At 43.5% G+C, this 13,884-nt stretch overlaps 1 protein-coding gene and 1 non-coding gene across 2 annotated transcripts in view; one reads left to right on the top strand and one right to left on the bottom strand.

Moving 5' to 3' along the window:
- Positions 1–13,884, top strand: part of AKR1D1 (aldo-keto reductase family 1 member D1) — a 92,010-nt gene that overhangs the window by 51,671 nt on the left and 26,455 nt on the right. The window lies entirely within an intron of this gene.
- On the bottom strand, positions 1,176–1,294 carry LOC133363513 (5S ribosomal RNA). Its single transcript, XR_009757688.1, has one exon. It is a non-coding gene; the product is annotated as a 5S ribosomal RNA (ribosomal RNA).

Here is a 13,884-nt window from a genome sequence, read left to right as displayed (position 1 = left end):
TGATGGAGGTTGGTCTCAAAACAACAGACAAAGATTGAAGTGTTATTTTCACAAATTCTGAATGGTTAGTAGATGCCTAAAGAGGGAGTTATGTCATTCCTGACATGAAACAGTGGTCAAAAGTCTGTCCAAATCACAATGCACCTGCACTTAGGAAAAAGAAACCAGCTCCGCCCCCAAAAAAGAAACCAAATGCACAATTATAAGATGGGGGATACTTGGCTCAGCAATACGACATGTGAGAAGGATTTTGAAATTTTCCTAGTTTGGAGCAGCCACATTAAAAGGCAGGCAGGGCATACCAGGCAGGAGGTTGCCAACCCTGCTTTGATATGGATATCGTTGCAGAGGATCCCTAGTCAAGCCTTACCAACAGCACATTCCTAACAATATCTACTCAGAAGTAAGTCCTGTTGAGTTCTATGGAGCTTAGTCCGTTAGTAAGTGTGTTTAGAATTGCAGCCTTCAGGGGCATCCATCTTTACTCCTGAATGTTCCCATCTAACATCTCCACAACACTAGGCTCCCTTCTTCCTACCCATAGAAAAGGAGAGCCATGTTGCAAGGCCTGAACATAGGCCTAGCAGTAGCAAAATGGTTATTTCAGGGTGTATAGAGAAGCTGGTATTTTACAAACATCGTTGTGCTCCAGAAAAGCTCAGTTTGCAGCAGATCTGCAAAAAGCAGAGGACAAAAGCCTGGTTTTTTTGCAGCTTTGCTGTGAAAGGGACTTCTCTTGAGCCCAGCAATGCCTGTCAAATACCAAGTGTATTTTCTTCTCAAGCTTTCCCAAGAGAAAACTGCTGATGAGCAAACGGGGAGAAGGGAAAGAAAGCGGGCTGTTCACAAAGAGCAGGGTGACTACGAGGAGAGAAACAGGCATGAGGAGAAACTACACTCCCACTGTCTTCCCTGCTCTGCTGCTGGCTGAACCTCCAGTCTGGTTGAGGGAAAGAACTGAAGAAGCAGGTGCAAGACCAGCAGCACAGAGGAGGCAGGGAGCTTTCAGACAGGTGTGCCTGTTTGAACAGAGTAGGATTTAACCCTGCTCGTGTTGTTGTTGTATGCCTTCAAGTCGATTATGACTTATGGCGACCCTATGAATCTCTTGGATATATCCATAGGGTTTTCATGGTAAGAGGTATTCAGAGGTGGTTTACCATTGCCTTCCTCTAAGCCTACAGCACCCGATATTCCCAGGTGGCCTCCCATCCAAGTACTAACCAGGCCTGACCCTGCTTAGCTTCCAAGACCAGATGTGATAGGGCATGTTCAGGGTAGTATGGCTGTAGGCACCGTGCTCATGAGCTGGGATTAAATCCTGCTGCCTTGGCTGTGCAGGCCTGTTCCCTACAGGGAACAGGGTGGATGGCCACTGTAGGATTTATCCTTGTCATCCTGTCCATCAGCTGACATCACTGGTGACATCAGCTGATGGGCAGGTGGGCGTGGTTTTGGGGAAATAACCTTGTGGGCCAAACTGAACTCTCGGGAAGGCAAGATTGGCACACGGGCTGGAGGTTCCCCACTCCTGCTGTATATAATATATATAAAAAAGAAAAAGTAATTGATATAATTAAACCCTGCTGTTAGGGATGGGGAGAAATTTGATTCAGTTCACATTTAAACCACCTTAATTCACACTTTTCTGGAACAATACATGAACTGATACATAGCCAAGTCTCTTAATTTGCATGTCTCCGAATTTTGCAGTACAGTTGTCCAGCCAAACAATGTTTACAAAAATGCATATATTAGGGGAAAGTGTGCATAAAATATAATATATTAGTGGAAATAACATATAAAATGCATAATACTATGAGAACGTGCTTGCAAAAATATGTACAGTCAAAACTGTGTACAAAAATGAATCTATTAGGAGAAATTTGCTAAAATGCTGATGAATTTTCATGATTTTTTTTTTAAAAAATCACAATTTGCTGCAGAAACACGGAGAACTGTTCAAGACTGGAAAAATTAGAAACTGGGAGAACCAAAATTGACAGATCTGTTCATCCTTACCTGCTACAGAACAGAAACTGGCTCTGAGGAGCAAGTAAGAAGTAATTCATCACTAATTTTCCTGGAGAAGAGCAAACAAGCAAACGTTCAACCTCCAGCATCCCCAGGTAGAGCTGGAAAAGGCTTGACTGAAACCCAAGAGGCCTGCTGCCAATCAGTGTAGGTAATATTGACCTAGATGGACCAATCAGTATATGGCAGCTTCCTATGAATTTGCTTGCTAGCATGGGCAGCAAGTGTAGCTTTTTGAAGATCAACGTTATGTGATCTTGATAAGCTGAGGCACTTAGCATCCTAGATGTTGTATTTTGCACTAGCTGCAGCTTTCAAACCATCTTCAAGGGTAGTTCCATAGAGCACATTTCAGTAATCCAAATGAGAGTTTATTGGTGCATGGATCTCTGTGGCAAGACTTTCCCCTTCCAAGAACACGCATAGCTGGTGAACCAACTGAAGCTGGCAAAAAGTGCTCCTAGCCATTGGAAGACACATGCACTGCTGGTGACACTGCTTGCTCACCATTTCTCACTAAAATCCAGTTCTGTGGCAGTAAAGACAGGTCAGGGGCCAGATCCTTGCAAAAATAGTTTTCCATTGTTTTGGAAGCTTAATGTGTTGTGAACCTTTATGAGGGTATAAGGTGGATTATGACAGTCACCCAGCACTGCTAGCCACATGGAATAACAAATCTTGCATCTTTTTTGCACTAGGGCATTAGTTCATCTGAGGCCCGGGCAGCATTTCCGCTATCACAGCCTGCCTGCTGCATATGCAGAATCTAGCAGTTTAAAAAAGTGCACATGCTCACTTGATCAGCACATGTAGCTCCACCCTTTACCCATAGACTTTCTGGTTGAGTCAGCAAGGAGAAGCAGCCTTCATCTCAATTGCTTCTGTGTCTCAGGGAATGTGGTTTAAGTGGTGAATGCAGTGGGAGGATCTGCCAGCCATCATGGAGGATGGAATAAAGGGGTTTGAATCCACCAAATGCTCCCTTCCCAAACAAACACAAATATAAAACCTAGCCTCTCTGTAGAAAAGGCTGAGATATTAGCATTTGCATTTGAGATGATGCTTATTCCCAAGTAAAGTTGCATTGGAATGCAGCCTCGCTTACCCTGTTGCCCATCAGAGCTTCTGTTCAGCAATTCAGAAAAGGCTAAAAAATATTTTTAATACATTTCCTTCAAAATGACTGGCAGGCATCTCCCCACCAAAGATCACCCTACTTCATTTCCTCCCCAGGGGTGTGTGTATGTGTATGTACACATGTATACATATATACATATACACAGACACTATATATTGAGTGCAATGGGGGATGCAACCTCCCCCCCCTTAAGACCAGTAGGAATGAAACAATCCACCCCACACAGCTTAGGAAAGGTTATTTGCTTACTATGTGGTATTATTTTTAAATTGCTTTTTTTTAAAATGTGTTTTTAAATTTGTATATTTGTTTTTAATGTTTTTAATTGTAAACTGCCCAGAGAGCTTTGGCTATGGGGCAGTATACAAATGCAATAAATAAATAATAATAAATAAATAAATATTTTGTTCTTTGCTACATGTCTGCCACCTGGCAGTGGCTGAAATCCCATATTCATAATGCCAAATTATTAGAGGCAAGTTTATAATTTAGTGCTGAGGAATGCACTTAGCACATATTTAGAGAATCTATTTCTTTATTATTATTTCACATATTCATAGCCCAATTCTTGTTTTTGCAAGGACTGGGGAGAATTTCCTTTATTTGAAATGAAAATGATTGGTTTGTAGCTATCTTCTTTTACACAGCCACATTTCAAACATTATACATTTTGCTATGTAAAACACTTTGGGAACTTTTTTATTGAAAAGCAGTATATCAATATTTTTACTACTAGTAGTATTTTTGGCAGGACTCCATATATATTGTATGCTCAAAATATTCTGAAGTTCAGACAAACCTTGCTGCACGCCAAGGTTCTGTTCTTTCTAGTGGCATATTAAATATTCTAAAAACAGAATACATCATTCCTGATTACTTGCTGATCTCCAATTTACTGCTCCGCATAGGCATAAGTTTGGGTGTCTTCAGGTACTTCAGACTTGTGCAGGAATATAGTCTGGTGTTGGAAAGGAGTCTATGACAGCACTTCTTGCTTTGAAGCTAATTAGATAAGATAATATTGATAAGAATATTGAACTGATAATATTGACATCTTTATTCCTGTTGCATTACAGGTTGTAGCGTTCATGTCACATTTCCTAATTGTTGCTAAGACAACCTTTTGGTCACAATATTGCTTTGACTTGACTGATTGTGCATGTTTATTGTTTTTGTAAGCTGCCCTGAGGGCAGGATATAAATTCTCTAAATAAATAAATATTCCCAAGTGTTGGAAACTAGAGTCTAGGCATTGAAGGCAGAAAATGTAAGTTAAAAAAAAAAAAAGGTTCCTCATATCCTCCCCGTTTTTGGTGGTGATTTCTGGAAACAAAAACAAAACAACTGGACAGTGCAACCATTAATATGCTTGATTTGCATAATTAGCAAATAATTTGCATAATTCGCACATTAGCCTGCCTAGATTTGTGGAACTGGAGTATGGCAACCCTAATAACAGGAAGCCAGTGTAACTTAGTCTGGCATGATTTACGCTGGTGTAAGTTACCCTTATTCCAAACTCTGTTCAGGAGCCTGTGGGAGGGGCTACTGCCAACTGAGCTGGCAGGTGAGTGTGGACCTGAGTTTTGAGGATTGGACCCTAGGCAACAGGACAGCTGAACAGGACTGGAATAGGTATAAGTCTCTTCTTGCCCTGTTCCACCCCTGCCACACCCCTTTTTTAGGATTTACGCTGGCTTAAGTTCTGCCATCTAAAGTTCCACTGGCTGAGCCCTGACTGAACATGGCTCAGCTGGAGTGAGGGACTTCTGCAGGCTTAATCCGAGAAAGCCAAATATCCACCAGATCCAAACTGTCTCATCCCAGCAGATTTTGGGTTTGGATTGTGTTATAAGAGTGTTTTAAATGTATGGTGGATGGGACCATGGATATGAAAAAGAATGCTCTGTCATGTTATGTTTTGCTGGATATTAGTCTAATATATTGTGAGTGATAAATGAATTGTTTAATGGAATATTTAAAGATTATATGTCTTTTCTCTTTGCATAATTATGATTGTTACAATTTATATTGAAATTTCTTGTTTCAGTTTTACTGTTTTTAAGTTAAACAAACACAGTATAAAGCACACTAACTGTGTTTGCTCAAAAGAGCTAGATCTCTGAAATTTGTACAGGCTCTAGAGCAACTTTCTCCAGCCTGTTGCCCTCCACATGGTTTGGACTCCAACTCCCATCACCCCCATATGGCCACTGGTGAGGGATTATGGAAGTTGTAGTCCAGCAACATCTGGAGAGCACCAGATTGGGGGTGAATGACCTGAAGTTAGGCAGCTGACTCATCAGAAATGATTTAAAATGAAAAAGTGCCAGGATTACTGAACTAATGATTGGGCATGGTTGTAAAGGATTTGCTGGATGAAATCAGCAGCATCTGTACTTTGGCACATTTCTCAAAGGCAAAGTGTTAATTTTTGCAAGCAAAGATTTTGAAGGTTCCCCCCTTCCCCATTTTCCCCCCACCGCCAGCTGCCATTGATTTTTGTTGGTTTTGGCTGCATCTTTGAGGTCTCCTGTTACATCCCAATAAATCTTTTAATTTCATCAAGTTAAAAGCAATGTTTCCAGATAAAGTGATGTCCTAGGACAGAAGAGTGATTTGGCAGTTTTCTGGAATCCTTAGTTGTTGACACATGACCATTAGGTGTACCGAGAAGAGCTCAATATGCCCAAATAGTAAAGAGAGAGAAAGAGAGAAGACTCATTATGAAACAAGAGGAAAATCTTTGCAAATATTTATGATTTTTTTTAAAAAAGGCACAGTTCATAGCCTCTCCTAGAAGGGGGTTGTTTCCTAGAAGCTGTTTTTCATGTACAGTTTGAAAATGACGAAATGAAGCCAAGAACTGGGTCTAATTCATGTAGTGCAATCCTATACATAGCTATTCACAAGAGTTCGATGAGATTTACTCCCAGGTAACTGGATAAAGGACTACTGCCTTACAGTTTGCTTTTCATAAGGTGGTTCCTTCTGCACTGCCAAAAAGAAAAGAAAAAAGAAAAAACACATCACCAAAAAGGAGGGCCAAAAAGACCATTTTGCGTAACATTTGCATATCCCGATTTTAGATGTTATAGATGCAAATTTAGAAAATCACTACATCTCACTGTAGTGGGAAACACTGTGACCAGGAGACCTGTGTGCCTGTTCAGTCTGCTGTCCTGGTGTCAACGGTTGTTGATAGGCAACTTCAAGGCCCCCGATGCTCTCCCTTCTTTTGGTCCTTTGTGCCTTCAAAACAGAGCCCTCTGCAAAGTAGGAGGCACAAAGGCAACCTAAATCCTATACATGCTTTACTCAGAAGTGAGTTCCGCTGTATTCCTTTCCGAGCTGATGTACAGGTTAAACAACAACAACAACATGTGTTTTATAAGCTGTTTTGGAATTATCTATCCAGAGAGCAGCTGTTGGAACACATGTCTGGATGTTCCCCTTTGTAAAACCTGCCCATATTGGGAAGAAAGCTGCCCTAGAATGTTTTTACTTGACATTCTAACTTTCCACATACAGGGTTGCATTCAGCTAAGTCCTGCTCAGAGCCAGACCCATTGAAATTAATTAATGTAAGTTAGTCATGTCTATTAACTTCAGTGGGTCTGCTCTGAGTAGCAGTGGTGGTTGGTGCCCATTGTGACTAAAAGGGCGAAAGGCAAGGAGCCCAAACAGTCGGTGGACCCAGAGCCAATGACAGGCAGAGCCCACCAATTCTAGTTGTGTCCCTGTCCTCCTCCCTGCTGAATTCTACAAGGGCCACACTGAGACTGAGGAGGAGGACGTTGACAGCCAGGGCCATCCCCTGGACTGCTTATAAATCAGAAGGCAGGCCGGTGGAGGCTGGCAGAGGGTAGACTAGGGATGGCCGGTGCCAGTTTGAAAGCATTCCATCAACCTGGTATCAATTCAAGTTCATTTTTTGTCCTCAATCCTCCGCTCTTACCAATCTATCCCCCCCATAAAAATATTAATATTAATATTAATATTTTGAAAGGAAATATTAATTGAAGGAAATATCACTTCATTGAAGGAAATATTGATATTAACACCAATGTTTCAGACATGGATATATTTTTTTAAAAAAAATTGTTTCCAAAAATAGCCACGGAAAATCACCACATAAAAATCCAATCCATGATAGCGTATAAGTGAATTAATGGAAAATTCAGTATCAAATCTGAATTGGGCAGAATTCTAGCACATCCCTAGCGTGGACTGAGGTTGGCAGGGCACAACTCAGTTTGCTCTAATGGACCAACCTCCACTGTTGAATAGGATTAGCCCTGAATACCACCCACAGTGTGTTTGTTACACAAGGCCGTTATTAAAACATTTACTTCAGGAATTTATATCCTAGCATTCACAAAATGAGGTGTCATAAGGTAACAAAAATCATACAGGAGCAACAGGAGCAATGAAACATTAAAAACAGGAAGCAGCAAATGAAAGACAAGAGGAGTAGGTGACTTAAAAAGTCCATGGAACAACAGTCAGTCCATTAAAGGATAGTGGGGGGAGAGGACGGGAATGGAACCAGTCATCATCCTTTATGTATGCTAAAAGCATTTATAAACCACTTAATTTTTTTTTAGAGAGCCAGTGTGGTGTAGTGGTTAGAGTGTTGGACTACGACCTGGGAGACCAGGGTTCGAATCCCTACACAGCCATGAAGCTCACTCGGTGACATTGGGCCAGTCAGTACCTCTCAGCCTCAGAGAAAGGCAATGGTAAACCCCCTCTGAATACCGCTTACCACGAAAACCCTATTCATAGGGTCACCATAAGTTGGGATCGACTTGAAGGCAGTGCAATTTTTTTTAAAAAAATCTCTTAAATGGTGTAACATAAAACAAAAACAATTAACAGTATCATTTAACACAAAAATGCAGCATAAAAGCAGTAAAACGGTAATATAAAACCATATAAAAACAACTCAAAACAGATTTCAGGAAATTCAGCCAAATAAAAACAGGGTATAATCTTAGGGGTGAGGAAAAGCTTGGCCAAAAAGATCTGTCTTTACCAGATGTCTGAAGCAACCAATGGTTGCTGCTTCATGTATGGCTGAGCTTTGCCATTCAAGGCTCAGGCAAAGAGGATGCCCTTTGCCTGCCACTACACATATAATAAAAGGGCCAGTTGGATATGATTAGGGAGAGGCACTACCATGAAAAAGGCTCACTGTCTGGTACCCACCCACCTAAACTCTGAAGGCAGGAAAAGATCTTAATTTTGTGTGGTTGGACTGCAGCTCCCATCGTCCCTGACCATTAGCCATGCTGTCTGGGACTGATGGGGGTTGGAGTCCAATGACATCTGGAGGGCCGCACGTTCCCCATCCCCACTCTAACTGATGGGCAGTTTCCTATGGGAGAAGATAGCCTTTAAGACATGCAACCTGCATCTTGAATGGAATGGTCCTGGATGGGCTGTATCATGTGATGATTTTCCTAAACAGGGTTTTAGCTCTGTGCCTTTAAGGCTGCAAATCCTACACACAATGGACTCACACTCAGATCTCAGGGCAATGCGATTGACTTCTGTATTGACATTAGGGTTGCCAGGTTGAATCCCTGAGACTGATCCTGTATCTTTAGGAGAAAAGAAAGTCAGCCAAGTGCAGGTGTTCTTGCAACCCTGTAATGGGAAAAACCACAAGGTGGAAATCTCCCTTCCCCCTGCACAACTTTTAAAGATACAAAAGACCTCTTGGAGGCTGGGCCTGGCAACCAAGAGGTCTTTTGTATCTTTAAAAATTGTGCAGGGAGGAGGGAGAATTCCACCTTGCGGTTTTTCCCATTACAGGGTTGCAAGAACACCTGCACTTGGCTGACTTTCTCTTCTCCTGAAGATACAGGATCATTCTCAGTGATTGAACCTGGTAACCCTAACTGACATACACAGTCAAGTATTGACATGGCATAAGAACATAAGAAGAGCCTGCTGGATCAGGCCAGTGGCCCATCTAGTCCAGCATCCTGTTCTCACAGTGGCCAACCAGGTGCCTGGGGGAAGCCCGCAAGCAGGACCCGAGTGCAAGAACACTCTCCCCTCCTGAGGCTTCCGGCAACTGGTTTTCAGAAGCATGCTGCCTCTGACTAGGGTGGCACAGCACAGCCATCACGGCTGGTAGCCATTGATAGCCCTGTCCTCCATGAATTTGTCTAATCTTCTTTTAAAGCCGTCCAAGCTGGTGGCCATTACTGCATCTTGTGGGAGCAAATTCCATAGTTTAACTATGCGCTGAGTAAAGAAGTCCTTTTGTCTGTCCTGAATCTTCCAACATTCAGCTTCTTTGAATGTCCACTTCTAGTATCATGAGAGAGGGAGAAGAACTTTTCTCTATCCACTTTCTCAATGCCATGCATAATTTTATACACTTCTATCATGTCTCCTCTGACCCGCCTTTTCTCTAAACTAAAAAGCCCCAAATGCTGCAACCTTTCCTTGTAAGGGAGTCGCTCCATCCCCTTGATCATTCTGGTTGCCCTCTTCTGAACCTTTTCCAACTCTATAATATCCTTTTTGAGATGAGGCGACCAGAACTATACACAGTATTCCAAATGCGGCCGCACCATAGATTTATACAACGGCATTATGATATCGGCTGTTTTATTTTCAATACCTTTCCTAATTATCGCTAGCATGGAATTTGCCTTTTTCACAGCTGCCGCACACTGGGTCGACATTTTCATTGTGCTGTCCACTACAACCCCGAGGTCTCTCTCCTGGTCGGTCACCACCAGTTCAGACCCCATGAGCGTATATGTGAAATTCAGATTTTTTGCTCCAATATGCATAATTTTACACTTGTTTATATTGAATTGCATTTGCCATTTTTCCGCCCATTCACTCAGTTTGGAGAGGTCTTTTTGGAGCTCTTCGCAATCCCTTTTTGTTTTAACAACCCTGAACAATTTAGTGTCATCAGCAAACTTGGCCACTTCACTGCTCACTCCTAATTCTAGGTCATTAATGAACAAGTTGAAAAGTACAGGTCCCAATACCGATCCTTGAGGGACTCCACTTTCTACAGCCCTCCATTGGGAGAACTGTCCGTTTATTCCTACTCTCTGCTTTCTGCTTCTTAACCAATTCCTTATCCACAAGAGGACCTCTCCTCTTATTTCATGACTGCTAAGCTTCCTCAGAAGTCTTTGGTGAGGTACCTTGTCAAACGCTTTTTGAAAGTCTAAGTTCACTATGTCCACTGGATCACCTCTATCTATATGCTTGTTGACACTCTCAAAGAATTCTAATAGGTTACTGAGACAGGACTTTCCCTTGCAGAAGCCATGCTGGCTCTGATTCAGCAAGGCTTGTTCTTCTATGTGCTTAGTTAATCTAGCTTTAATAATACTTTCTACCAGTTTTCCAGGGACAGAAGTTAAGCTAACTGGCCTGTAATTTCCGGGATCCCCTCTGGATCCCTTTTTGAAGATTGGCGTTACATTTGCCACTTTCCAGTCCTCAGGCACGGAGGAGGACCCGAGGGACAAGTTACATATTTTAGTTAGCAGATCAGCAATTTCACATTTGAGTTCTTTGAGAACTCGGGTGGATGGCATCCGGGCCCGGTGATTTGTCAGTTTTTATATTGTCCATTAAGCCTAGAACTTCCTCTCTCGTTACCACTATTTGTCTCAGTTCCTCAGAATCCCTTCCTGCAAATGTTAGTTCAGGTTCAGGGATCTGCCCTATATCTTCCACTGTGAAGACAGATGCAAAGAATTCATTTAGCTTCTCTGCAATCTCCTTATCGTTCTTTAGTACACCTTTGACTCCCTTATCATCCAAGGGTCCAATTGTCTCCCTAGATGGTCTCCTGCTTTGAATGTATTTATAGAATTTTTTGTTGTTGGTTTTTATGTTCTTAGCAATGTGCTCCTCAAATTCTTTTTTAGCATCCTTTATTGTCTTCTTGCATTTCTTTTGCCAGAGTTTGTGTTCTTTGTTATTTTCTTCATTCGGACAAGGAAGGAAGACTTTTTGCCTCTAAGAGCTTCTTTGACTTTGCTCGTTAACCATGCTGGCATCTTCTTGGCCCTGGCGGTACCTTTTCTGATCTGCGGTATGCACTCCAGTTGAGCTTCTAATATAGTGTTTTTAAACAACTTCCAAGCATTTTCGAGTGATGTGACCCTCTGGACTTTGTTTTTCAGCTTTCTTTTTACCAATCCCCTCATTTTTGTGAAGTTTCCTCTTTTGAAGTCAAATGTGACCGTGTTGGATTTTCTTGGCAATTGGCCAGTTACATGTATGTTTAATTTAATAGCACTGTGGTCACTGCTCCCAATCGGTTCAACAACACTTACATCTCGCACCAGGTCCCGGTCCCCACTGAGGATTAAGTCCAGGGTTGCCGTCCCTCTGGTCGGTTCCATGACCAACTGGTCTAGGGAATAGTCATTTAGAATATCTAGAAACTTTGCTTCTTTGTCATGACTGGAACACATATGCGGCCAGTCTATGTCCGGGTAGTTGAAGTCACCCATTACTACCACATTTCCTAGTTTGGATGCTTCCTCAATTTCATATCTCATCTCAAGGTCTCCCTGAGCACTTTGATCAGGGGGAAGATAGATCGTTCCCAGTATTAAGTCCCTCCTGGGGCATGGTATCACCACCCACAACGATTCTGTGGAGGAGTCTGCCTCTTTTGGGGTTTCGAGCTTGCTGGATTCAATGCCTTCTTTCACGTATAGAGTGACTCCGCCACCAATACGTCCTTCCCTGTCCTTCCGATATAGTTTATATCCAGGGATAACCGTATCCCACTGGTTTTCTCCATTCCACCAGGTCTCCGTTATGCTCACTATATCAATGCTCTCCTCTAAGACCAAGCACTCCAGTTCTCCCATCTTGGTTCGGAGGCTCCTAGCATTAGCGTACAGGCACTTGTAAGCAGTGTCTCTCTTCAAGTGTCTTTGGCACTTGTGGTTTGGCCTGTGGTAATTTTGCTCTTCTGAATTTATATCCTGTGCCCCTGCTCTCACAATGCCTACTTCTAGGCCTACCTCTTTTAAAATTTCATCATTTCTTTGGTTTTTTATCCCAGGGGGGAGGTTTATTCCGAACCGGACCAATCTCAGCTCCTGTCGGGTTTCCCCCCTCAGTCAGTTTAAAAGCTGCTCTGCTACCTTTTTAATTTTAAGTGCCAGCAGTCTGGTTCCATTCTGGTTCAAGTGGAGCCCGTCCCTTTTGTACAGGCCCGGCTTGTCCCAAAATGTTCCCCAGTGCCTAACAAATCTAAACCCTTCCACCCGACACCATCGTCTCATCCACACATTGAGACTGCAAAGCTGGGCCTGTCTGGCTGGTCCTGCGCGTGGAACCGGTAGCATTTCAGAGAAAGCCACCTTGGAGGTCCTGGCTTTCAGCATCCTACCTAGCAACCTAAATTTTGCTTCCAGGACCTCACGGCTGCATTTCCCCATGTCGTTGGTGCCAACGTGCACCACGACCACTGACTCCTCCCCAGCACTGTCTACCAAACTATCTAAATGACGGGCGATATCCGCAACCTTCGCACCAGGCAGGCAAAACACCTTGCGGTCTACACGCCCATCACACACCCCACTGTCTATGTTCCTAATGATCGAATCACCCACTACAAGGATCCCTCCACCCCCTGGAGATATATCCTCGGCACGAGAGGATAGCTGCTCATCCCCCAAGGAATGGGTCCCTTCTAAGGGATCGTTTCCCTCTTCCTCAGCTGGATGCTCTCCTTCCCTGAGACCATCGTTCTCCATGATAGCAGGAGAGCTATCATCGCTGGAGTGGAACACAGCTATAACGTCCCTGAAGGCCTCCTCCACACACCTCTCTGCCTCTCTCAGCTTTTCCAGGTCCGCCACCTTGGCCTCAATGAAATGAAGTCGTTCCCGGAGAGCCAGGAGCTCATTGCACCGAGAGCACACCCACGACTGCTGTCCAACAGGCAGATAATCGTACATGCTGCAGGCTGTGCAAAACACTGGAAAGCCCCCACACGCCTGCTGGCTTCTTACCTGCATAGTTTTGTTTGAGGTTTATTACGTCAATGGGTTGGAGACTGCGGTTTAGTTGAGGTCAGGGAACAGAAGGGCAGAGTGGGGGGCCTGGCCTCCTCACCCTGCTGCCGAACTCGCTCTGCTGCTTAACTCACCTTGACGCTTTGTCAGCTGGGGCCTTGATGCCTTGTGGTTGTGTTTCAGGAAGGCTGAAGCTGCCCTTTTTAGCAAGGACTGAGCTGACTCTCTCCCTGTATGTATCGGTGGAGTTTCCTTTTTCCCCTTCTCTCCGACTGGAATTTAGCCTTATTTACAGTGTCCCCTGAAGCTTTCCTGCTAGGGTGGTGTTGAACACTAGCTTTCTATAGGCTTCCTTCTCCTAGGATCTGTCTCCTAAGATATAGGTTCTTTCAGGATTTGGCTCCTAGCTCAGGGTGACCTTAGGCTGCCCTTATTGCTTATTTCTCTGAGCTGTTTTAATTCAATTAAATAATGGAATAAATGGGAGCTACTTACCCTCTTTTCGCTCTGCTGCTTAACTCGCCTTGACGCTTTGTCAGCTGGGGCCTTGACGCTTTGTCAGCTGGGGCCTTGACGCTTTGTCAGCTGGGGCCTTGACGCTTTGTCAGCTGGGGCCTTGACGCTTTGTCAGCTGGGGCCTTGACGCTTTGTCAGCTGGGGCCTTGACGCTTTGTCAGCTGG

Source organism: Rhineura floridana, chromosome 8 (assembly GCF_030035675.1).
Source record: "Rhineura floridana isolate rRhiFlo1 chromosome 8, rRhiFlo1.hap2, whole genome shotgun sequence".
In the NCBI taxonomy this organism is placed as follows: Eukaryota; Metazoa; Chordata; class Lepidosauria; order Squamata; family Rhineuridae; genus Rhineura; species Rhineura floridana.
This window is presented reverse-complemented; position numbering and strand designations above follow the sequence as displayed.